The sequence below is a fragment of the Vulpes vulpes genome, chromosome 1 (genome assembly GCF_048418805.1).
Source record: "Vulpes vulpes isolate BD-2025 chromosome 1, VulVul3, whole genome shotgun sequence".
In the NCBI taxonomy this organism is placed as follows: Eukaryota; Metazoa; Chordata; class Mammalia; order Carnivora; family Canidae; genus Vulpes; species Vulpes vulpes.
In genome coordinates, this window is record NC_132780.1 from 162,791,435 (window position 1) to 162,818,619 (window position 27,185).

General features: G+C 37.1%; 2 pseudogenes; one reads left to right on the forward strand and one right to left on the reverse strand.

Moving 5' to 3' along the window:
• Nucleotides 1-1,691: 1,691 nt before the first annotated feature.
• LOC112914257 (archaemetzincin-2 pseudogene) lies at nucleotides 1,692-2,634 on the reverse strand (annotated as a pseudogene).
• A 10,977-nt stretch (nucleotides 2,635-13,611) lies between these two features.
• Nucleotides 13,612-14,195, forward strand: LOC112913856 (large ribosomal subunit protein eL19-like; annotated as a pseudogene).
• Nucleotides 14,196-27,185: the final 12,990 nt, after the last annotated feature.

Consider the following 27,185-nt stretch of genomic DNA (forward strand, 5'->3'; position numbering starts at 1 on the left):
AAATATCTGTAAAAGTACTTGCCTTGAAAAGTTTCTTGTCTCAAACTACAATACAGTAACAAAGCATTTTTTTCATGAAAAATGTATTGAGGGCTTAAACACAATGGATATTAAACACAATGCAAGATGCTAGGAATTTAAAGATGAATAAAGCCTGAGTTTCACTTAAGGAACATTGTAGGTAGCAGACCAATAAATGGATCATTTTAAAACAGTGTACAGATACGGTAGCAAAATATTTCTAAGGAATGCCAGATAAAAGTTCCTAACCCAGATGTATGTGTGTATATAGAGACGAGGGTTGGGTAAGTAGGTCAAAGAAAACCTGCTGGAATTGGTGGGTGTAAGTCAATCAAGCCATTAGGAGGGAAAGGGTGCTCCTGGCAGAGGGAGAAAAAGAGCACTGTGGTTCAGGTACAAAGTAAGTCCTATGTTCAGCACTGCTGGAGGTTAGTAAAAAAGCAGCAGCTCTGTAATTTCAGGAATATTACCTTTTTTTGCTAACAGATTTTTACCAGTGATCTCTTTAGATAGAGCAATGTTTTCTTTAAAGAGCTAATAAGCAATAATGGGACAGTGGTCGCCAGGGTGGAGGCTGGATCCTGCAGGTTGGCCATATCCTATTAGGTCATTCTAGGTTCTGGCACTGTACTCATGCTCTGAAGTTCAAGATATAATTTTATTATATCTCTGACAGGTGAACTGAGTCTTAGGGTTGATACATAGTAACTAGATTCACAAGGTGCTGATTTTCAACCAGATATCATATTATGAATACACACAGAACTCTAAATCTTACACTATAGCCAACCTACCACATGATGACAGTGCTTTAAGTCCCCACTGTGTTGGGAAAATCCTCTTAAGAAATCAAATTAGAGATCAGAATTCTGACTGGTCAGCATCAGAACTGAACAAAGATCATAGATAATCTTGGATGACATTTCCAATAGCCTTGATTAGTGAAGTACCCACTCTTTCTTCAATCTGCAAACATCTCTACCTCAGTGATATATATTGTTCCATGAGTGTGAGAAAATGCAGCTTTCCTGGAGACAACTGAATAAAATTTGATAATTTATTGCTTCATGGCTTCCTACTTTTAGAATTGTGCAAGATAATGGACTTATTTTTAACATGACCTTATCTCTAACTATTACAATATCATTGACTTGGTAATAACTTTCTCTAACACCAGATTCAAATTATGTATATTGCATTGTATTAAAGAAACACTGTGGTCTTCTTGATTGGATGTGTGGAGGAGGGGATTTCTTTTGTTTCTTGACAAAAAAAAATATAGAACCTCTCTCATTGTAAGTTACTACTGCCCTGTTGATATCATTCATCATCTGTTGACTTTTTGTTAGATTTCAAAGGATAATTTTTTCTTCACCTCATCTTTCAATTCAGTTTTTAATTTTTTTGGGTAGCTGATTGCCTGCTAATTATAGTTTTTACATTTTTTACAGAGCCAGGCAGTTAGGGAACTGCTTAAACATGCATCTCTGGGTAAGTGGAGGGTATTAGGATGAAAGCTGAATGATAAACACCAAAATACTATGAGAAAGTTACTATACTTTGTTTGCAAACTTCTGAAGTAGAGGAGAAAACCTGACTGTACTATATTTTCATTTTTTTTATTTTTCTAATGTGCAAGTATTTATTTTAATTATCCTACATGAGGGTCCTTATTTTTGGACAACAGCAAGGTATTTTAGTATCCACTCTTTCCTTAAAGGTTTCCACAGGTTTTGGTAAATTCACATTATCCTCATGACTGTGTTTTGTACTAACTCCAGGGATGTCAGCAGATTCATCATCAATCTACCTCACCAGCACTTTGTACATGGCAACTTGTGTACACAGATAGGGCAAAGGTTGAGGGAGTGCCAGTCAGTTTCTTCCAAGTGGTTGGAGTCTTGCATTAGGCATGCAAGCCACTGGCAGTGTTGAAGTCCAAATATGTGTCCAATATCATAGGTTAAAATTTTAGAGGGGTGAAGCAGCAGAACACTGGTCACTTCTGGAGTATAATAGGTATCAAAAACTGAATAGTCACTTAAAGATAATTTCTACAACTTGTTTACTTTTTCATTGTAGCATGAGCTATAAGCAATCACTGTGGAACCTGGCAAAGCTGAATATCCCCATGCCATCTGTCAAAGGGTCCTATCCAAAGACAAAATTCCAGGAGTCTCTTAGGAATAACAATGATTGATTGTTATTCCCACAATACAGAAGGCATCTCCAGGTTTCTTCTTTTTTAAGAAGTGGAGGATGTGTCCTGCATGAAAATGTAGGCTTTATGTGTTATCATTGACTCTAAAGGAACACCTCCTTATAGAGACAGGAACCAGTTCTAATATTTTACTGTCAAGCTGTAGAAGAATGCTTCACAGTAGCCCTTGAGCCATTTAGTATATTATTCACTAATAATTCTGATGTTTCCTAGAGATCCAAAGCACTGTATACAAATACTGTTATTTCTCTGGAGATGGTATCTTTCTGTAAGGATCACTGAAAAATTGCTCAAAGTCCTGGGGAGCCTCAGGATGAGAGAGACGATCCAATCTGATTGCAAATGCAAGTTAATGGGTCCAAAGAGATCATTGTCTGGCTTGAAGGCTTCATTCAGCAAATGCTGTTCACCAGAATCTAACATACTGTAACACAAGCATTGTTTTTTGTTTTGTTTTGTTTTGTTTTTTAGATGAGAGCTGTTTTTATTTAGTGACTGTTCAGAGTGCCTTACTGTTTGTGTAATGATAGGTCTCTTCCATTCACATTGTGCTCCTATGTAGAGCTATCATTCTCCTTCTGAATGTGTCAAACAGCTCTTCCACCATGAGGCTTTAGGGGGGAAGTATCCCACTGAAGTTTTTGCCATACAAGGATGGGCATGCCTGGGCCTGGTTGAGAAAGTGCTTTGTGGGTGCCTTCACCCTTGCTGGGCCTCCATGCCACCCCTCTTCTTCATTGGCCCCTGCATGCCTTATATTTTCATTTCTTAGTTCTTAATTCTTTCTCTTTTGGCATGTGACTTAATACTTTGATATCATCAACATTTTCAAGTCAATCTCTTGCCATGAACTCATTGACTATTTTCCATCATTTGAATTTTGTAGTACTTTAACTAATAAGTCAGTAATGGTTCCTGAATCTTGTAGTATAATATCTACTATATGGGACAAATAATCATTTATAAAACAACATAGTTGGGGAGAAAAGATACAATGCATGAAAAAACATCAAATACATTTTTATTAAAAATCATCAAAGTAATCAAAAGTCACTTTACTAGAGAATAATGAATTTTGAAAAAGTTATAGCAAGGATTAAAAGCTGTTAAGATTTAGTGATTTGGGTGGGTTTTGTGATGCCTCTTAAAGGATGGTAGGTTAATCAAGTGGTGACACAGGAGACATTTTCGAAAAGGAAAAGTGTGAGAAAAAGCAAAAATGGAAATGAGGCATGTGTGTCTTGTTGAAGATCAGGCTATAACAAAGAAGTCCTTTGGTAGAAGTGTTCCTGTTATAGGTAAGTATATTTGAATGGGTAAAAACAGCTATCATTTATAAAGTCTTTGCAATATTAACTGTCCTGCATCTCATCTCATTCTTAGTCAAAAACCTGTGAGGAACTACTATTTTCATCTCCATTGTCCAGATGAGGAAGCTGAAGCTTAGTTCCTAAAGTCACACAACCAGTGAATAATGGAATCAGGATTGGTACTGAGAAAGATTGACTACTAAGTCTAAGCTATTTCCGCAAGAAAATCAGGACACATATTTCAGGGTCCTAATTATATGAACATGAATTCTGACTTGCCTTAAGGTGACAGAGATCATTATGTTCTCTGAGTGATTTGAGATGAGCTCATGAAATTAGTGGGACAAATGAAATGAATATGAAGACAAGTCAACAATAGAAAGTATCACCATTTCTCATCTATCCCTGCATTTTTGGATGTACTACTGACATGTATTTTGGATGTAAAAAGGTGAGTAGCATAGACTGCCCTCACCCCAACACCACTCATTTTTCCCTTGAGCTCTTTCTGGTTTAGCCTAGGAACTAGACTGGTCCCCATTTGTGGGTATTTTAAGAGGTTTGAGTAATTTGGCCAGCTGAGAGGAGATCATGTTTTTGTTTTTTAAAGATTTTTATTTATTTATTTATTCATGAGAGACACACAGAGAGAGGCAGAGACATAGGAAGAGGGAGGAGAAGCAGGCTCCATACAAAGAGCCCAATGTGGGACTCGATCCCGGGACTCCAGGATCATGCCCTGAGCCAAAGGCATATGCTCAACCGTTAAGCCACCTAGGCATCCCGAAACGAAAGGAGATCATTTTGTAAACCAAGAAAGCAAGTGAACAATACCCTTGATATCTGGAGTGGATGTCATTTGTTGCTGAAACGTGCATCATACTTACCTTAAAGCTCATGCAAACTGACTATAATTCAAGATACGCCATTATTTTTATGAACACATACCATAACCTTGAACGTGTTTCCTGTCTGCTAAGTATGACAGTCTGATCTGACATCTGACTTTCTGTTTTCTTCTTCCACTTACAACTTGACTCTTAATGAAATCTCAGTACACTGATGGTCTTTTTGGATGATTTATGCTTTTAGTTTTTCTCAAAGATTCGAATATGCTTTGACATTAGTAGTTCCATAAATCAATAAAAGAAGTAGATAAATTAGTTCAAGCAACAATTAAATTTTTCTTCTGACTGCAGCAGACAGAAATAGTTTACCAACTTTCTAGTCAACCCAATTCAGAAAAACATATTCTGGTTAAAAAACGAAAATGACAAATATATTCCTTCTATTCAGGTATTATAGTCTCTGAAATTTTCTGTAACAAAATTAATTAAATAAAATTAATTAAAATAAGCATGAATTATTAATTAAATAAAATTAATTAAAATAAGCATTCATTTAGTGTATATTATAGCCAAACCTTAAAACTCTATGAGCAGTATTGTTGCCAAGAGTAATAAGTTATTCATATTTGACCATATGGAATATAGTTATAATAACTGTTTTAATGTTCTTTTTCTATGAATTCTTTCATCTATGACATTTTGGAGGCTGTTTATATTGATTGATTTTTTTTCCTTCAGTATGGCTCATATTTCCCCATTTCTTTGCATATCTTTAGTTTTTTATTGGATGCCAGACATGAATTTTATGTCATTGAGTGCTGATATTTTTGTTTTATTTTAAATATTCTTGAGCTTTACTTTGGGTTGCAGTTAACTTACTTAAAAAGAGTTTGATCTTTTAAAGATGTTTCTTTTAAGCTTAGTGAAGTGAGATCAGAATAGCCTTTAAACATAGGGCTGAATATTCTCCACTGCTGAGGCAATACTCTGTGTAATGCCTTTTGCATGATGGGTTGGTTTTGTTTTTTTGTGTTTTTTTTTTTTTTCTATTCTAGCTGGTGGGATTATGAACTCTTTCAGATTGCTCTTCTGCTCCTTTCTGGTGGCTCTTTCTGCTTCAGGTGGTTTCTTCATACATGGGTATCCATCAGCACCCAGCTGAAAAGCCAAGGAAAACCTTCAGTCAATCTTCATATTCCCCCTCCCCCTTTTGCTTTTTCCTCCCCTTTCCTCCTCTTTTCCCTTTTCTCTTCTCCCCCTCTCCCTCTCTGCAGGTCTTCTGTCTTTGTTTTTAAAGATTTTATTTATTTATTCATGAGAGAGACACACACAGAGAGAAGCAAAGACACAGGCAGAGGAGGGAGAAGCAGACTCCCTGCAAGGAGCCCAATGTGGGACTCAATCATGGATCCCAGGATCACATCCTGAGCCAAAGGCAGACATTCAACCACTGGGCCACCCAGGCATTCCAGGTCTTCTGTCTTTGTGCAACTTTTTCCCATCCAGTATTTTGCCCTGCATATTCTATCCACTGTGTCTTCTCAATTTCTAACTTCCATCTCCTAGCTCAGGAGGGCCTTCAGATGCCCTGCACTGTGGCCTGGATACACTCTGCTGGCAGTAAACCGAGGAAATCCTGTGGCTCACCTTGTTCCTTTCTCATATCTTGGAGATCACTTTTTTGTGTTGTTTGTTCCTCAATGTCCAAAAGCTATTTCATATATTTAGACTGGTCTTTTAGTTGTCTAAGGATGAAGAGTAAATTTGGTCCTGGTTACCTGTCTTGGTGGGAAGCAGAAATCTAGTTATTTAGATTTTAGATCTGCCAAAAATTTTTTTAAAAAATTGAAAACTTCCTGCCTTGTTAATTTTCCCCATTCTCAACAAATGTTGGAGAGGATGCGGAGAAAAGGGAACCCTCTTACACTGTTGGTGGGAATGTGAACTGGTGCAGCCACTCTGGAAAACTGTGTGGAGGTTCCTCAAAGAGTTAAAAATAGACCTGCCCTACGACCCAGCAATTGCACTGTTGGGGATTTACCCCAAAGATTCAGATGCAACGAAACGTCGGGACACCTGCACCCCGATGTTTCTATCAGCAATGGCCACAATAGCCAAATTGTGGAAGGAGCCTCGGTGCCCATCGAAAGATGAATGGATAAAGAAGATGTGGTTTATGTATACACTGGAATATTACTCAGCGATTAGAAATGACAAATACCCACCATTTGCTTCAACGTGGATGGAACTGGAGGGTATTATGCTGAGTGAAATAAGTCAATCGGAGAAGGACAAATAGTGTATGTTCTCATTCATTTGGGGAATATAAATAATAGTGAAAGGGAATATAAAGGAAGGGAGAAGAAATGTTGGGAAATATCAGGAAGGGAGACAGAACATAAAGACTCCTAACTCGGGGAAACGAACTAGGGGTGGTGGAAGGGGGGAGGAGGGCGGGTGTTGGAGGGGAATGGGTGACGGGCACTGAGGTGGACACTTGACGGGATGAGCACTGGGTGTTTTTCTGTATGTTGGTAAATTGAACACCAATAAAAATTAATTAAAAAAAAAAAAAAGAAAAAAAAAATTGAAAACTTATGGAGCTTACAGAAAATTATGAGAGATTGCATTGTGCTCAAAGATGAATCTGGAATCATTTAGATGTTTTGTAAGCCCTGTGAGTAGAATGTGGATCTCTTCTAGGATCTCATCATGTCTCTGCATTGCAAAAATTGATATCCCAGAATTCTATTGTACTACAAATCAAATTTTTGTAAGGAGGAATGAACCAAAGGAAGAGAGAGAAAGAGAGAACTATTAATTAAATTTGGGACCAAAACAGTGGTGATATGTTTACATGCAAGCATATATACTTTTTGTTTTGAATGGTGTTCTAACTGACAACTGACAATAACTGTTTGGGTATAGTAGATCTTATGATTAGTTGGATTCTTGGTTAAATTAACATTAATTTTATATATATTTTTATGTCTTGTATTGAAAATCTTTCTAATATTTTATTTATTTACCTGTAAGGAAAGAAAATTCAGGGATGAATTTTGGATTGACCTGGATGGCTCAGTCAATTAAGCCTCCGACTCTTGATTTTGGCTCAGGTCATGATCTCAGGATCACAAGATTGAGCCCTGTGTCAGGCTCTGCACTCCACTGGGAGTCTGCTTGAGGTTCTTTCCCTCCTTCTCCCTCTACCCCTTCCCATGCTATGCATGCTTTTACTCTCTCTCTCTCTTTCTCTCTCTCTCAAATACATAAATAAATCTTTTTTTTAAAAAAAGAATAAAATTCAGTGTAATTTGGTATTTCTCATGTATCTATAATTCTAGAAATATTTTCAGGTCAAGGTGTTGAACATCAATAATCACTTTGTCCTACTGTAGATGTGGCCAATATAGTTTAACAGGAGCTCAATTGTCAAAACACTATTGGATAAAAGATTTTTATTATCTAGAAAAATGAACACAAATTCTTGAATAGAGCCCAGCATATAGCCAAGGGAAGGTCCCAGGAGAGTCTGTAGAAAAGGTCCTGGCTAGAAGAGATTTGACAACTAAGAATCCAATAGAACGCAATAGGTGATTTGCAAGTAAAGAAGAGATTTGGAAGTAAATCAAGGAATGTTCCAGATCCAGGAAGAATGTGATCTTTGGAAGGTCCGGATATAAGTCATATGGGTAGATTTATGGGAATTAGAACTTTAGTCTCTGAGGAAAATGGAGTGGACAGGTACAGGTAAGGCCTTTTTCTTTAAGGAACTGGGGGAATGAGAGGAGGAAACGTAGATTAAAAAGGAGCTAATATCCAAAGTATATAAAGAACTCATGCAACTCAATAGAAAAAAGATCTGATTAAAAAGTGGCCAGAGGACCTGAACAGACACTTTTCCAAAGAAGACATACAACTGGCCAACAAATATATGAAAAGGTGCTCAATATCAGAGAAATGCAAGTCAATACCATAATGAATGAATCAAAACGTCACACCTGTCAGAATGGTTATTATAAAAAAGACAAGAAATAAGTAATTCTGAAGATGTAGAGAAATGGGGATACTCATTCACTGTTGTTGGGAATGTATATTGGTGTGGCCACTATGGAAAAACAGTATGGAGGTCCCTCAAAAAATTTAAAATAACTACCATATAATCTAGTGATTTCATTTCTTGATATTTAGCTGAAGGAAATAAGAACTCTAACTCAAAAAGATGTATATACTCATGTTCATGCAGCATTATTTACAATACCAATGCCAAGACATGGAATTAACTGAAGTGTCCACCAGTGAATAAATGGATAAAGAAGAAAAAATACATCTCACATATATTTCCATTATATATATAATATTATATATATAATGGAAATTTGAGCCTTAAAAAATAATGACATCTTGCAACTTGCAACAACATGGATGGATCTTGAGGGGCATTGTGCTAAGGGAAATAAATCAGACTGAGAAAGAAAAAATTATAGATTTAATTTATGTGTGGAACCAAAAACAAAACAGAACAAAACAAAACCTCATCCAAATTCGTAGATACAGGTAACAGCTTAGTGGTTGCCAGAGATGGGCTGTGGGGTGTAAAATAGGTGAAGGAAGTCAAAAGGTATAAAATTCCAGTTATGACATACATAAGTCCTGGGGATATACTATGTAGCATAGTGACTATAGTTAAGTGTACTATACTATATATATTCAAAAGCTGTTAAGAGAGTAAATCTTAAGAGCTCTCATCCCAGGAAAAAATGTAACTGTGTGGTGATGGATATTATTGTGGAGATCATTTAGCAAAATACACGGATTTGCTGAATGTGCCATTCCAGACCCTTTATGTCAATTCAGTATAATCCCACAAACATACACTGAGAGAGTACTAAAAAGATGTCAGAGGTGTGTCACATTGGGCTAATCTGTCTAATCTCACAAAATTCTTCTGTATTAGCTCTCCTGGTGTTTCCAGACTTCAAGTCTTTCAACTACATGTTCCCAGTTTTATTGCTTTTGATACTTGCCACTTTGCCCTTGATTACTGTTCTTGTTTGGGCTAGTCTTTTCAGATATGTTGGGCTTCCCTTCAGGACATGGCTTTGGAAATCATTTCTGACTGTGCTATAAAGGGTCCCATGGTACTAACTGGTATGTGTCCTTTAACCACTTGATCAGCAGTCTTTGACTCTGAATTATATTCTAGAAATGACTTGTTTGAGTAAATCGCTGATATGGATCTGTTCTCCTTCATGCAATTCAATTCTCACACATTAAACACACCTTATGGCCAGGGCACAGGCCTAGCTACAAAGATGAATGATTAAGACTCACTCTTCACAATTGGGAAGGTTGGAACTTTAGGGTGAGGGATACACAGATAGCAGATAATTACATTAGAGTGTAATGGTTGCTATGGAGAAATGTAGGGTGTCTTTGCTAAGAAGAAGAGGGCATTTAAGAGAGGAATGAGACATTTATCCCAGCCTGAGGGTAAAGGGAAGGATAGAAAACATAGGGGTGAATGATCTTGTCATTTCTTTTTCTTAACAAAATGGGTGCAGAAAAAGTCTCATCAGATGAAGTTTTACCATATAATCATAAGAACTACAATTAAGTATAAAATACTTTAAGTGGGCAATTTTCATCACACTTTCATCTTGGGGTGTGGTTAGAGCCTCGTTTCAGGAATTATCAACCATTTATGCTCTGGATATAATTTCTAGCTCTGCAATTTAGTGGCTATATTCACTTCTCTGAGCATTGGTGTCCCCACGTGTGATAGATAGTAGCTACTCTGCAAGTGTGTCAGTTATCAATTTATTATTTCTCAGTTCCGTATGCATCCTTTAATACATGCTCTGTGATAAAGGGATCTCTTTAAGCATTAAATTGGGGATAATGTTAAGTTTTCTTGATAGAGGGTATTGGAAGGACATTGAAGAGGAAGAGGTTTCTTGGGATTGGTGTGGGCAGGGGAGATCAGCAGTGTGGATGTGAGGACATCTGGTGGAGCCTGCTCCAGTCACAGGCCCAGAATCATTTTGTGATTTTGCAGCTCTGGGTGATGATATCCTTTATGCAGACTTCTTGACATGGAACCCAGAGCTCTATGTAGACTATATGTAGCCACCATGGGCAGAGTGTCATATAATAGGTAGTGTTCCTTCAGCAGGTCTCCTGCATCCCTCACATTCTGAAGGCCTCTGCATTGGCCAGCACATAGAGTCCCACTACACACCCTTGCCAATTGCTAGGAGCCTGCTCTCTGCCCGTACTCTGGAAGGTGTTCTGCTGTTTGCCCAGCAGCTCTATATCTGCCACAGCCTGGCCAAATCAGCAAATTTCTCTGCTGTCCTGTGACTGAACCACACCTACTCCAGCAAGGTCTTATTTTCCTTCAATTTTGTCCTTTCTTGAATGCTTTCCCTCAGCCTTGGTTTAGTATACAGGGCTTCTTCTGATCTTACAGTTATTCTTTTATCTTAGTTTAATTATCCTTTATATCAACTTCTCCTGTTTAAACCACTGTGCTATTTCTAATTCCTGTTTGGACCCAGACTGCTATAACAGCAAGTTTATCATAAGGATTACACGAAACAACATTTGGCATATAAATGATAGCAATTAGAACTAATCATGTTTCTTCTTCCCTCTCTCATAACACAACCCCCCCCCAAAAAAAAAATTTATAAGAATGTGTGTGTGTGTGTGTGTGTGTGTTTGTGTTTGAGATCTGGTATGTATGTGTGAGACTCTGTGTTTACAAAATGCTAGCTCTGCTTCTCCTTATTTAGTGTTTTACTGTCAGTTATTACCAGAAATGTAGACTTTAGATTTTGAAGGCAAGTTTAAGATCATCTAGCCCAACTGTACAAAAAGAAATTGGTTAACAGGAGGCTAAGATTCTCATTCAAGGTCACACAGTTAGTTCTGGGTGGAACTTGTATTATAAGAAGGACATGTCCAGGAGTTTTCATAAAGAAAACTGGAATTCACTCTCCAAATTAATTTAAAATACAGACTAATCTAGATGGCTGTCCTAATTTTCTAGGGCTTCCATAACAAATCACCACACACTGGGTGGTTTAAAATAACAGGAAATTATTCTCTTATAGTTCTGGAAACCCTAAGTTCAAAATCTGGTAGGTCTCTGCTTTATCTGGGGGGTCTGGGAGATAATTGTTCATTGTCTCTTCCAGATTCTGGTGGCCATCTGCATTCTTGGACTTGTGGCTGCATCACTGTCACCTTTTCTGTGTTTGATTTCTCTTTGTGTCTCTCATAATGCAGGCCATCTGCATTCTTGGACTTGTGGCTGCATCACTGTCACCTTTTCTGTGTTTGATTTCTCTTTGTGTCTCTCATAAGGACACTTGTCAATTGGGTTTAGGACCCACCTGCATAATCCAAAACTATCTTCTCAAGATCCTTAATTACCTTTACAAAGACTTTTTTTCCAAATAAGGTAATATCACAGCTACTAGGATTTGGGACATAGACATATCTTTATGTGGCCACCATTCAGCCTACTACAATGTTTTTAAAAAATAAATTTAGATTCCCAAGTTGCCATGATATATTATTCCATTAGCTCAGTTAATAAGCCTAGATATGTTTTTCCAACAGTTATTTATTCTATGGGTATATTACTTAACAAAATGATTTGCTTAGGTTTTGTAATAACAATTGTGCTATGTGAACTTCATTTGGAAAACATTTAGTCTTTTCACTGTTATGCATTATAGCCAAGTGATTCAGGTTATGACACACTAATCCTAATACAAACCCATGTATAAGGGGGAGTAGGCAATAACCCAATGTAATATACCCTAAATTAATACTTTCCTCACACAGACAGGTGCTTCCTTCCACTAATGTCTGAGGCTAGTAAAGATTTAGAAAATATTATTAAATCTCTGAGAGCTTCTATGAGGTACTAAGATGTCTGAGAATTGGTATTATCAGTGATCACATGGACTGTCTGTTTTGTATATTCTATAGAGGTTTAACCTCCAAATTCCTTCAGAGATTCAAACATAATCCATTATTTCTATATGTGTTAAAGTGACATGCTATAGAAGATTTCCTCCTATATTCCATAGTTTTCCCCCTTTTTCTTCCTCCTATAGCACCTCATAAAAATCCCATTTAAGTAGAAGTGTTGGGATCCCTGGGTGGCGCAGCGGTTTGGCGCCTGCCTTTGGCCCAGGGCGCGATCCTGGAGACCCGGGATCGAATCCCACATCAGGCTCCCGGTGCATGGAGCCTGCTTCTCCCTCCGCCTGTGTCTCTGCCTCTCTCTCTCTCTCTCTGTGACTATCATAAATAAATAAAAAAATTAAAAAAAAATTAAAAAAAAATAAGTAGAAGTGTTTTTTAAATTAAATGAGGTTTATTTTGAGCATAATAATGTCACTGCTTGAGCATTAAGACTGTGTGCTCTGGTTGTAAAAAAAGAGAGAGAGAAAGATATGTTTCTCACATAGAAAGTTGGTTAAAAGATATATATTAGATTCAGGAGGGATACCTCTATTATTACTAATAAATTCTGAAATATAGACAGCTGAGAATGCAAGGAAACTACCCTTCTCACCACCCAAATTGGATACAACTCCATAAAATTGTGTACCCTGTTTAAGTCATTTTGTTCTATTCCTTACTGGTACTGGTGATAAAGAAGGGATATGATTTTTAAAAAATTTCTTGGTGGCTATCTTTTCTTCCTCATATGTTTGTGTTTATTATTTGAGGATATGCTGAGAGTGATGACTTTCTCTAAGCCAATTTTAGTACTTTTAAGATACAAATTAAGTTGAATTGACTGAAAACTAAATTCAGATGATTGTATTTGTCAAACTAAATGTCAAAGTACAGCAAATTGTATCTTCTTTTCTTGAAATAGCTAAAAACAAAAACTAAATCCTGCCTTACAGAAAACAGAATTCTCTACAAAGAATATTTCCCAATTTTTTTATTTCTGATAGATGACACTGAATATCACCAATTATTCCTATATATGTTTTCTAATAAGAAAAACTCAGAATCCTGTCTCCATGCGCATAGATTCAAAAGACCTCGATAAAAGACAAAGTCATGAGTGTTTGTTCTTGACACACAAATGCTTTGGACATCTGCCCTCATTCTGTCTAAAGGCTTCTCTTGAAATACAAAGCCCCTTTGCTTTCCTTTTGCCACTGCGGCCACAGCCATGGGCATGCTCAGGTTTCAGAAGAGGCTTGTCTCCACTGTCCTCCACTGTGGCAAAACAAATGTCTGGTTGGACCCCAATAAGGCCAATGAAATCCCCAATGCCAACTCCAGTCAGCAGGTCCTGAAACTGATCAAAGATGGGCTGATCATCTGGGAGCCAGTGACTGTCCATTTCTGGGCTTGGTGCCAGAAAAGTGCTTTGACCCACCAGAAAGCAGGCATATGGGCATTGGTAAGAGAAAAGGTTCTGCCAAGGCTTGAATACCTGAAAAGGTAACCTGGATGAAGAGGATGAGAATTCTACACCAGTTGCTCATAAGATACCAAGAATCTAAGAAGATTGACTGCCATGTATATCACAGCCTGTTCCTGAAAGTGAAGGGTAACATATTCAAAAACAAACAGATTCTCATGGAACACATCCACATACTGAAGGTAGATAAAGCCTGCAGATCTAAGACCAGGGAAGCATGCAAATGCTATGAAGAGCAGCTTCAGGCCAAGAAGAAGGAAATTATCAAGATTCTGCCTAAGGAGGAAGAAGCCAAGAAACACAACTCCCTTTCTTTTGTCTATACATAGTGGCCTCAGCAATCACACAGACCAGTTATTTAATAAAACAGACTTTTAACTGAAAAAAGAAAAGAAAAGAAAGAAATACAAAGCTCTTTTAATTCTTTCAGATAGAAGTCTCTATCAGGATGTTCTGTAACATCTGCAAATATCTTTATTTACAGGAAGATGTTGACATAACAGCAATAGCAGTTAGTGAGAGATTAGGGTCACCTGTACAGAGCAACTACTTGTGTTTGAGAACCTGGAAGACTCCTTGTCTTGCTATGTTCACAGCTTAAATGATGAATGGATCTCCAGGAAGATGAGAAAGGGATGGGTCAGAAAATAGATCTTCTCTAGCTTTGACTAAAGGATGCTGGTAATGTTTTCCAATACTATACTCTCAGCCCCTTGCCTTCTGCCTTTTCTTTTGCCCTGTCTTTTTCCTATTCTATCCTGGTGATAATCTTTACTCTTCTGCTGCACACTAGGAAAGTCTAAACATTCATTCATTCATTCATTCATTCATTCAACAAATATTAATTGGATTTAACTATATGCTCTATATTATGTTAGATGATGGATATAAAATAGTGGCTAAACAAAATGGAGCTTCTAGTCTAGCAGTTAAGTTAGATCCTGAACTAATAGTTATGTGTTTCACAAGGTGGAAGAGTTTTTCAACAGAATTCCAGAAGCCTGTTCCCTATAAGGGAAGATCCTCTGTAAGGTAGAACAGATTCCACAGCCAAGACTGAGTATAGGAATTAGGGTTCCAAGAAGAATGGCAAAATGGAGGGGCAGACCTGAAAAGGAAGCACATAGACAGTAAAGACACTGGGAGAAAGGAGAAATTTTGCAGCTGGTTTAAGTGAAAAGTTTTAAAGAGATAGATAAGTATCTAAAGTGGTTTCTTTGGAAAGCTTTCTGCATGACACACTATATAAATCCCCTGGGCTTTTAAGGTAAAGCAAATAAAAGTAGTTGTTTTTAAAATTAGTCTTCCATGTTTCTATATTGGGATTTTCATTTGTGGTTGTTTATCTAGGTAACAACATAAGATAAATGCAGTGACTGAGAAAAATACAGAAAGCTAAACTAGCCCACAAAAGGTAGGATAGGGAAGCCTGTCCCCACATCAACTCATCATCATCTCTTCTACCTTTATCTATAGCAAGTAATGTATAGAACTTTGTTTTGCAGTTGAAGTAAATTGTTATCAGCATAATACAGACTGTTTAAACTATAAGATGTATTATGAAAGTCTCATGGTAATCACAAAGCAAAACCTATAATAAATAGAAATAAAGACAAAGAATCAAGTCTAATACTACAAAAATAATCATAAATAAAGACAGTAAGGGAGGAAGAAAGAAACAAAAGAACTATAAAACAATCAGAAAACAATTAACAAAATGGCAGTAGTAAGTCTTTACCCATCGATAATTACTCTAAATGTAAACGGCTTAAATTCTCCAACTAAAAGACATAAGTAGCTGAATGGATTTAAAAAATCAACTATATTCTGCCTACAGAGACTGAAACTGTAGAAAAACTTTTAGACTGAAAGTGAAGGGATAGAAAACAGTATTCCATGCAAGTGGAAAACAAAAGAGAGAAGGAATAGCTGTACTTATATCAGACAAATGAACTTTAAGTCAAAAGTTCTAATAGGAGACAAAGAAGGTCGTCATATAATTACAAAGGGGACAATTTATCAAGAGGATATGACAATTTAAATATGTAGGCACCCAGTATTGGAGCACCTGAACATATTCAACAATTATTAACAAATTTGAAGGCAGAAATAGCAATGCAATGATAGTAGGGGACATCATACCCCACATTCGACAATTGATAGACTATCCAGACAGAAAATCAATAAGGAAATAATCAACTTGAACTATACTTTAGACCAAATGCACCTAACAGACATATACAGAATATTCCATCCACGAAACAGCAGAAAACATATTCTTCTCAAGCATACATGGGCCATTCTCCATATTACATGTGTTAGGCCACAGAACAAATCTTAACAAATTTAAAAACACTGAAATCATATCAAGCGTCTGTTCCAACCACAAACTAGAAGTCAATCTTGGAGGAAACCTGGAAAATTCACAAATATGTGGAGATTGAATAGCATGTTTCTGAACCAATTTTTTGACCACTCTGAATCAATGAGTCAAAGAAGAAATAAAAAAAAAAATCTTGAGGGCAGCCCCGGTGGCTCAGCGGTTTAGCTCCTCCTGCAGCCCAGGGTGTGATCCTGGAGACCCAGGATCGAGTCCCATGTCAGGCTCTCTGTATGATGCCTGCTTCTCCCTCTGCCTGTGTCTCTGCCTCTCTGTCTCTATGAATAAATAAATAAAATCTTTAAAATAAATAAATAAATAAATAAATAAATAAATAAATAAATAAATATCTTGAGACAAATGAAGATGGAAACAACTTATGGGATACAGCAAAAGGAATTCTAAGAAGAGAGTTTATAGCAATAAATGCCTACATTAAAAAAGAAGAAAAATCTCAAATAAACAACCCATCTTTACACCTTAAGGAACTAGAAGAAGAACAAACTAAGCCCACGGTTAGCAGAAGGAAAGAAATACGGTTAGAACAGAAATAGAGACTAAAAACACAATAGAAAAGATCAGTGAAACTGAAACTTGTTTTGAAAAGATGAATAAAATTGTAAATATTGTAAAAATTATATATAAAATAAATAAAGCTTTAACTAGACTAAGAAAAAAGATAACTCCAATAAATAAAAGTTTAAATGAAAGAGACATTACAACTACATCACAGAAATACAAAGGATCGTAAGAGACTACTATGAACAATTATATGCCAATAAATTCGATAACTTAGAACAAATGGATAAATTCCTAGAAACATACAACTTGTCAAGACTAATCATGAATAGAAAATCTGAACAGACCTCTAATGAGCAAGGAGATTGAATCAGTAACCAAAAATCTCTCAATAAATAAAAAGCACAGGACCAGACAGCTGCATTGGTTAATTCTACCAAACAAAGAATAATTACTATATACACTTCTCAAAATCTTCCAAAAAATTGAAGAGAAAGAAACACTTCTAAACTCATTACCCTGTTTCTGAAGCCAGGTATAGACACCATAAAAAAAAGAAAATTACAGTCCAGGACCCCTGTTAAACATAGATGCAAAAATCCTCAACAAAGTACTAGCAAACCAAATTCAAGATCACATTTAAAAGGATCACACACTATGATCAAGTGGGATTTATCCCTGGGATGCAAGAATTGGTTCAACTTATGTGAATCAATAAATGTAATATACCACATAAACAGAGTGAAAGATAAAGATTAGTCATTTTAATATGCAGAAAAAGCATTTGATAAAATCCAATATCCTTTAATGATAAAACAAATTAGATGTAGAAGGAATATCCCTCAACATAATCAAGGCCATATACAAGTCTATAGCTAACATCATACTCAATGGTGAAAAGTTAAGATCAGGAACGAGGCCAAGACACCATTCTCTTCACCCCTACTCAGCATAATACTAGAAGGCCTACCAGAACAGTTAAGGAAGAAACTCCCTAACCCATAAGATGGTGTTAACTTTTAGTTCCCTAATAGAAAACATGTTATCATACCATGACATCTCTTTGCAGATGAGAGGATTATCATTTAATATATCTCATAAATGATGATAGAGAAGGCAAAATCTGAAAAATGTAAATAATATCAGAATCAAATGTTAGGATATAGATCATATTTAGTATCATGAGCATATGGATTCTGATTATTTTTAATACCAGATTATTTTCTACTGTGATTGTGTCAATTTGAATATGACAAAAACTGAACTCCTCACTTTCCTATCCACTTCCCAAAGTTGTACCATCTAGCCTATTGAACAAGCCAGAAAGAAAGAAAGAAAACTTTCAGTATTCTGTCCCCTTCCTTGCCCTCACCCTTTTCATCCAGTCTACCATAAGGCACTAACAGTGTTAACTCCCAATTATCCCTTGAATCCATTCACTTCTCTGCCTCCATCGCCGCTGTCCCCTCTTCCACCAGTCCCAGCCCTACCATATCCTGGAGGCTCCTGCAGAACCTCCAGACATCCACCTTCACACCCAAGATGGTGTTTGGGAGATACAAATCCCATCACTAGACCCTCCTGCCGACAAATTCAATGACTTCCTTCCCACTAAGGGCACAGGGAACATACCTCATATGGACCTCAAGGCTTCTCTGTTTATTTTTATTGTCTCTCTGTCCTTGCTCTTGCCAGCATTCAGGTTTCCAGTCATGGTACTCAGCGTGCTCCGTCTCACCTCCAGGATTGTACATATATTGTTTTCTCTGCCCAGGTTACAGTTCCTGCATCCTTTTTCTCTAAGGGATTCCTATTCAGTCTTCAGATCTTTGTGTAATATTGGCTTCCACCCTACCATGGGAATAAATATCACTGTTATATTCTGTTGTAGCTCCTTCCCTGTAGGCTCAGTATTGCCATTTTCCATTTACTTGTGAGCTAATTTCATTAATGTCTTGTTCCTATTCAACTACAGGCTTGAGTTTTGCTCCTAGCATATAGAGGATGCTCAGTAACCTTTTGTGGAATGAGTAAATCAATGAATGTGTATTTAATATTCCACAAGAATTACATTTATATCAGACAGCCACAGTGCTTCTTCTGGTGCTTCTTTTTGGGGAAGGGGCTGACTTCCTTATAGGCAGATATTTATCCTTTAACTTCAGGGAAATGTTGGAGAAAAAAAATACCACCAGGTAGGCTATTAATTCCAAGATACATACTATCCAAGCTCAGTTGGATATTCAGTGACACTTAGCAGTCCTTGACACACACTTGTGCAGCAAGCTCTCCCATTCCCACAACTGCTCATCCACATTGTTTTCTTTAGCTTGACTACTTTATCCCCATGGACTTCATCACTCTCAGCTGTAGGTATAGAGAAAAGTGATTCTGTAGAGTTTGAAATCCCTCCCTATGTGCACATTTATACTTGTTTCTGTCTTTATCCCCTTTCCTCCTGTCCAAGACTAATCTGTGCACTTGTGTTCTAAATCCCACATCCTTTCATTCCTTTTAGGGCCTCACTGAATCAATTTATCAGTCTTTCTTTTGTATTTTCATCTCCTCTTGCCACTGGCTTCAACCCTCCAATATACACATTTTATAAACACAAATGTTACAAACAAAACATAATATATAAATATATCATAACAAAACCAGAAACCCCTTTTGTAAAATGTGAGAAAATTAGACACACCTTATTCTAAAAATCTGAACATTTGAATTTTTGCTAAAAGCATATATATATACCAGTGGTGCCAGTAATATTTTCTCTCTGCTGAACCCTCCAGGTTTTCTTCCCCATTGGCATCTTCTTAGTCATTACTGTATTAACTATGCAGAAAAAAATAGAAGCTAGCAGAAGAAAACTTTCAGAAATACTACACTGTTGACCTATCAGAATCTGAGTGTATGTACTCGGTAACTTACCAGGAAAGAGCTGTCCCTGCTCCTTTTTAAGGCCACTGCCCCCCTAACTTGTGTAAAAGATCCTATTTTTGCTTTCTTCAAGGACATCATTTTTTTGAATGATCAATTTTTTTCATTTTTTATTTATTCCCCTAATCCAGGAAATATTTTGGCAATATCTCCCACTTTAAAGAAAAACAACAGTAAACTCTCTTAACTGTGCACAATTAGCTCTCACTGAGACCGTTGCTGACCTCTGCATTGCCAAATTCAATACTTGATTCTCAGTTATCCATGTCCTTGAACTAAGAGTAGCATTTGACAGAGTTGATCACTTCCTCATCCTTGAAACATTTTCTTCACTTGCTTTCCAACACACTGTTTTCTCTCCCTTCTATTCATGGAGTCCAGTGCTGGTTCCTCCTCATCCCCCTCAACCTCTCCATACTGTGGTGCCCCATGGCTTCATTCATATATTTCTTTTCTTTATCATCCACCCTTGTACTAACCAACCTCATATAGCACTGTGGCTGAGGATAACATCTGTATACCAATGACTTCTAATTTTCCATCTCCAGTCTCTTCAATGATATACATAATCAGTAACTACACTTGGATGTCTAATAGAAATCTCAGACTCATCTGGTCAAAGCCATATCCTTGATTCCAAACCTCCCTTCCTGAAATCTGCTTTTCCTCCAGTACTTCTCATTTTTGCAAAGAAGCAATTCCATTATTCTGGTTGTCCAGGCCAAAAGCCTTAGAGCTTTCCCTGCCTTTTGTTTTTATCACATCCCACATATGATTTATCAATAAATCTTTCTGGCTAAACTTTTAAAACATATTGACAATCTGACCACTCTCACTATTACTACCTATCATCTGGATTATTATAATAACCTTATAAGTGGTCTCCTGCTTTTGCCTTTCCTCTCCTCACCCAACACACACACACACACACACACACACACACACACACACACACACACACCATCTGGTCTTCATATAGCAACCAGACATATTTAAAAAATATTTATTATGAACATTGATATAAAGATGTATACAACATAATTTGCATATAACGGTAAAACATACACAGAATGCTTTTGATTTTTGCCAAAACCAGTAACTGCTTAGTATTTTTACACGATTGAAACAAATTAGTTGCCAAAGTCCAGATGAGTTAGAGCAGTGATAAAGATGATAGAGTCATTTAATGCAATGTCTTATTGTACTAGGAGTTCCCAAATTACAGGCCACAGACCAGTTGTATCAAAATCACCTAAAGGGCCTAAAAAAGATAGATTCCTGGGACCCACTCTTAGACCTACTGAGCCAGAATCTCTAGCATTTGGGAACTAAGAATATGTATTTATTTTTGAAGTCTATAAAAAAAAATCAGAGCTGTATACCATGTCCCAATGACTGTTATCCAAGCCTCTACTTGAAATACTGTAGTATAACAAAGTTGATCAGAGAGATCTTTTTAAAATATAGGTTAGATACCGTCACTCCTATATTGCAAACCTATCCAACGGCTTTCTGTAAATTGAGAGCCTAAATTCTGAATTTAGATACTCTAGATCCCTGTTACTTCTCTGGTCTTCTCATTTCCTTCTGCTTCCCTTCTCCTCCATTCTGTTCTAACCACCCTGGGCTTTTTGCTAAAATTTGAATACCCTGAGCACAGCTTCAGCCAATGGCCTTTGTACTTGCTGATTTCCTTTCCCTGAACACTCTTCCTCCAGATAACTTCTTGCCTCTATCTTTATTCTGCTGTCTTTTCAAATGCCACTTCATCAGCGATACCTACCATGACCAACAGATATAATACAGCTCCCCTCCCACTCTACCCTCAGGGTAACCTCCTTATTTCCACATTCCATTTTCCCTCCTGGTCGGACTTAGCTGACTCCCACATATAAACCCTCTCTTGCATCACCCCACTCTCACTATTTGTTTCTCCAGTGCTGTTCTCATGAACATTCCTATAAAAAAGCCTAGCCAGAATTATGCCCACTGGTTCTCCCCTTGCAAATCAGTGCTTGCCCTGACGTGAGGTACACAATCCTTCTCAGCACTGGCCAGTTCATCTCTTTGATTCACTGTAGCATCCTTTTCTTGTAGTGACTACTCTCAACCCTTTTCACCCCCGCTCTAAAGACTGATTTCTACTCTACTGTTTGTGGAGTGGAGTAGAAATGAGTGCTTTACCTCATGGGTGGGAAAAGGTCACTAATTCCTTGCTTTCTTTCTTCTACACAAAGTAAGATAACACATGCTAAACACAAGCAAAAACAAAATCCCTAGGTTTTTGCTCCTCTCTGTTGACTCATACTTCAGTAAAAGCCATTTCCTGTCATTTGTTATCACATTCTTTGATTATCTTGTCTTTTTTGTTTTATTCTACTCTCAATCACTTTCTTACCACACTAGTTTATTTTTTTAAAAATAAAAAAATTAAAATTTAAAAATTAATAAATAAACCAAACCAAAACCCCCAAACCAAACCAGATTCCGTTATGTTCTCTCCTGTATGGCCAGCAGGATTTTCCCCAAACACAGTCTGGCCATGTATTAGATTTCCCTTCCATGCACCTCATTTCATGAATGAGGGCTTAGAATGAGTGTGAAACTCACAGGATTGGTCTCTGTGGCCTCTCTCTCCCCAGGTCCCCTCCTTTGTCTATTCTACACCCTTTTCTCCTTTCTATGATAATCTAACTTCTTAAAAGAAAAAGTTCTACCTTCTAACTAACCTCAATTCCCACTCCCTCCTTTCCCTCTTCCTTTATTCTTTAGCATTCCAGAGCCTGCTTCCAGAAAAGTCACCAGTGATGACTGGTCATGGCAAAGAATGAGTCATGGCAAATCCAGTGGTGTGTGCTCTATGCTCACCATTCACACTGGCGTTTGATGATACTGTCCAACTTTCTTCTTAAGATTTTTCTTTTCCATTAATTTTCAAAGAAGTACTTTTTGTGATTTCTCTTCCTATCTCTGAGTTTACTCTTTTTATGTCTTCTTTTCTGGGTCATCTTTCTTTTTCTACCCCCTAAATATAGAGTTTCCCTCAAAGTTCTCTCCCATGTACAGTTGACCCTTGAACCACGTGGGAGTTAGAGACAACCCTGTGTGGACAAAAATCCACATATAACTTTTGACTCTCAAAAAACTTAACTACTAAGAGCCTACTCTTGACTGGAAATCTTACTGATAACATGAAGAGTCAATTAACACATATTTTGCATGCTATATGTATCACATACTGTATTCTTACCATAAAGTAATATAGAGAAAATAAAAAGTTATAAAGAAAATCATAAGGAAGATAAAATATATTTACAGTATTGTTTTGAAGGAAATACATGTATAAGTGGATCTATGTAATTCAAACTCATGTCATTCAAGGGTATTTCACTATCTACACACATGCCTGGATCTGCCATTTTGCACATCCAAAAGCCTTTGCTCTAAAAAGATTGCACTTGGTCAAGTCAAGTCTGCCTTGTGATAATTAGTTTTAGATACAGATTCTTTCCTTTATTTCACTTCAAGATTCTTTGCAGAAGGAGATAAGCATTAATAACATATATATCATTTTTCATGACTATAGGTATGCATACATATACTAGATGCTTAGTACTATTCAAATTGAAGTAATGGATCCTGAGAAAGGCAAGGTATAGACTATTGAGCACCATCCTGTTTTGTGATCATAGGCCAGGTCAGGGGTTTCAAGTTTCTGCATTTTCTGACCCAAATTCTGGAATGGGTAACAAATATAGACAACAAAACTTAATCATAGGCCTTGGCAAAATAAACTAAAATCATGTATCCAAAGATAAATCATATGTACAGCCTATAGTCAGCAGTCAAATTTCATTAGGATTTTACTTGAAAAAACTGTATATCATTTTTTTAATATACAGAGTAGATCTCCATTATCACTTGATCAATCAACCAGCCAAATCACAAGGTTGTTTTTGTGTGTGTGTTTGTTTTTGCTTTTCGTATTATTTTAGCTCTCTGACTCTCTTACCACTGCTCATTAATCAAGGGCTAGGAGATATAAAAGAATACTATTATATCCTAGCTACTATAACTTTATCCCAGGCATGGGCAGAGCAATTCCATTTAATCTTCATAATGCAGCATGCAAGATATTGTAATTTCCATTTTACAAATGAATAAAATGAGGCTTAAAAGATTGGAATAACTTGCCCAAGGTAAAACAGCTAGAAAAGTCAAAGCTTGAACACAATTGGGAGTACTTGACTACAATGCCCATGACAGAGTGTGTAGTCTAAGGTAGGAGTCAGAAACCCAGGGGCTGAATCCTTCTTTGCAGAAGCGTTCTGTTTGGTTGTCAGTGTTTACATATATTTCCACTTAATTTGTATGCTTCAGGGCGGGGGATCCTCCAGACCTAGGACTCCCTCACTGTTATCAACCACTGATGCACACATTCGTGTTACTTGCCAGACACATTTAATCATTTGAACTCTCCAGTTCTATGATGAGGCATCCTCCCTGCCCTTAACTGAATTTATTTTAGTGTAGGGGAAGAGAAAGGTCAGAATAGAAACCAAAAAAGAAAAAAGATATGCAATATTACAATTGTAGAAGATGTTAGGAACTGTTTTCAGTTTCCTTGTAAAACATGTACAATTCAGCTGTAGCTCACATTTACCAAGCCACATGCTGCAAACTACATTGTTTTTTAACCATTATTTAATTTATGCTTCCCAGTAACTCTCTGATGTGGGCTTTTATAATATCCCATTTACCAATGAGGCACCTGGTTTCTAGAGAGACTGGGTCATTTCCCGAGGCCACACAATGGGTCACCAACAGAGACAGGGTTCCAAAACAGGTCACTGAACCCCAAAACCAAAATGCTTTACCACTCTCCCACACTGCTTCTGATTTAACTCATTATGGTGGAAAAATAGGCCCATAGAGGACTTTTGGTAGGATTTTTAAAAATAATATTTTCTTGAAGTATAATTCACATACAGAAAGATGCCATCTTTCAAAAGTGTGCATTGCAGTGAATTCTCACAAATGACCATACCCAGTTAATCAGACCCAGATCAAGGAACCCCTGAATTCCCCCACTTACCCTCACTCTCAAGGCTAAACACCATCCTGATATTTAATAGCTTAAATAAGTTGTGCCTATTTTTCTGATAGACTCATACAATATGCCTTCTTTTATGTTTGACTTCTCTCATTTATTATGTTTGTGAAATTCATCCATACTATTGTGTATACTTGTAGATCATTTCTTTTCATTGTGGTATAGTTCAATGAAATTTTATTAGTACATTTTGTTTTTGTATTAAATAAAGATATTGTTCATTTTTCTTTCCTGACACAGAAAAAATGATATTCAACCAGAGATTCCCAAAATACTATCATTTAGATAGATGCAAGTATTAAACGGTGAAATCAGGGACTCCTGGGTGGCTCAGTGCTGAGTGTCTGCCTTTGGCTCAGGTCGTGATCCCAGGGTCCTGGGATCAAGTCCCACATTGGCTCCTCACAGGGAGCCTGCTTCTCCTCTGCCTGTGTCTCTGCCTCTCTCTCTCCTTGTCTCTCATGAATACATAAATAAAATCTTTAAAAAAAAAAGCTGAAAGCAAATCATGCCAAGATAGTACCCATTTGTGTTTGTAAATTTATAGCAGTTTTGATGGGGAATGCCATGTCCTATTTTGGAAAACTGTAACTTAACACTGAATTTTCATAACCTGCTATGCATAATTATTTTGTTTAAGAAGAATTGTTTATTCATGTATTTTTTGAAAGAGGCTTTGTATTCTGAATGAGTAATATATAATAGGATAGAAAATACCCAAAAGTAAATTAATTTTAAATATTTAAATATTAAAGAAAATCTCACATCTCTGTTTTAAAATAAATCCTTTAAAAATAGGAACGATAGAGATAGAAGAGGAATGAGTTATATGTGTTTGTTTAAATTTTCAAATTTTATAATCATTTAAATTATTTTACATTTTTCTAACTCAAAAGTTTCTTTAAATGGTCCTTAAACTACCCAAATGTGAATCTAGAGGGAACGAAAGCCTTATATTTCATCAACAATGAAACTTTTTCTTTTATTAACATGCTTTGTCTTCTAGATCTGTCTGTGACTCTAGCCCTCCACTTCTCCACAGGAGGTCTAGCATAAACAAAAACAATAGAAACAAATAAATCTTCCGGTTGTAGACTTTTTTTTTTTTTGGAGCAACTTAGTAAGGCACAGATAATACACAGTACATAAGAATTTTCATTTTAAAGTAATGTCTCCACTAATTGCCCTGTTTTAATCTCTAGTGCGTATCCATGATCCTACATGAACCTCTCTTCTAGTTCTGATCCACGGCTCTTTGCCTTAGTTGCTGGTTTCCAGAAAGCACCTAGGCCAGATTTGCTCCTACCTTGCCTTGGTCTGTCTTTGCTTGTTCTGGGTTAGATCCTCCACCATGGCCTCCATGGCCTCTGCATTCTCTGCCCGACCCTAGTACTTTCAACATAATGTTAGACCTCCCAGTTCTATCAGCCCTCTTCTTGTCCAAAGCCTGAAAAAATTACATTTACATAAAGTGGGATGCAGATGTTGATTCAGGTGAAATCTATCTGGCTTTCTTAACTGGCTCTACAGAAGTTAGGCTCCTACCCTCCCACAAAGGCCCAGAGACAGGGGCCCTATCTTCAGGTGTTGGCTGCAACAAACAGTTAATTCTCTTGGCAGCCTTGAGTTTTCTCAGACAGGTACTCGAAAGGGAGCTTACTTAGGTCATCCTAGGTGCAGCCTTGAGCTGTTATAAACATGTTAGTGGTTTGGTTCCAGTCTTTATAGGCCATGATTGAGGCTATTAGAGAAGAGGGCTCAAGAGAGCCAAACCACAGTTTAGTTGAGAGAATCTTTGTCACAGCCAAGTTTAAGAAATACTGGTATAGAATTGTCACATTTACACCTCCCTTTGGCCTGGGGTCCAGGCTATTCTAAAAATGAGATGGATTGAAACTGCCATGATAAAACCTTTGGGGAAGTATTAAACTCTTTTCTTTTTTGCTTGTTTCCTCTTTCCTCCTCTTGTCTATATTTTTTTGCCCAACTCTAATTAAGAATCCATTTGTCCTGTCACCTAAATTTCTGATCTTGTTACCTTCCAGTTTGGACTTACCTCCCACCGCCACGTTCCATTGTCAGATTGCACTTCATTGTTCATACTTGGGCCCTCCCAGGGAGCACCCATTTCCTGCTCTAACTGTAGACCAAACCCTGGTCCCATATATGTGGGTCTTCTGTGAGCACTGGCCTCCAGCCACTGAACTTTCTATGATATGGCATAATGAGGTGGAGAAGTTTTATAATACACTGTAAAACAGTGAATGTAGAGCTCCTCTGGGACTACTGTGATTACCTCCTGGTCACCTTTCCTTCTAATGTAGCACCTTACATTGACAGAATTATTAACATCAATTTTATTAATTC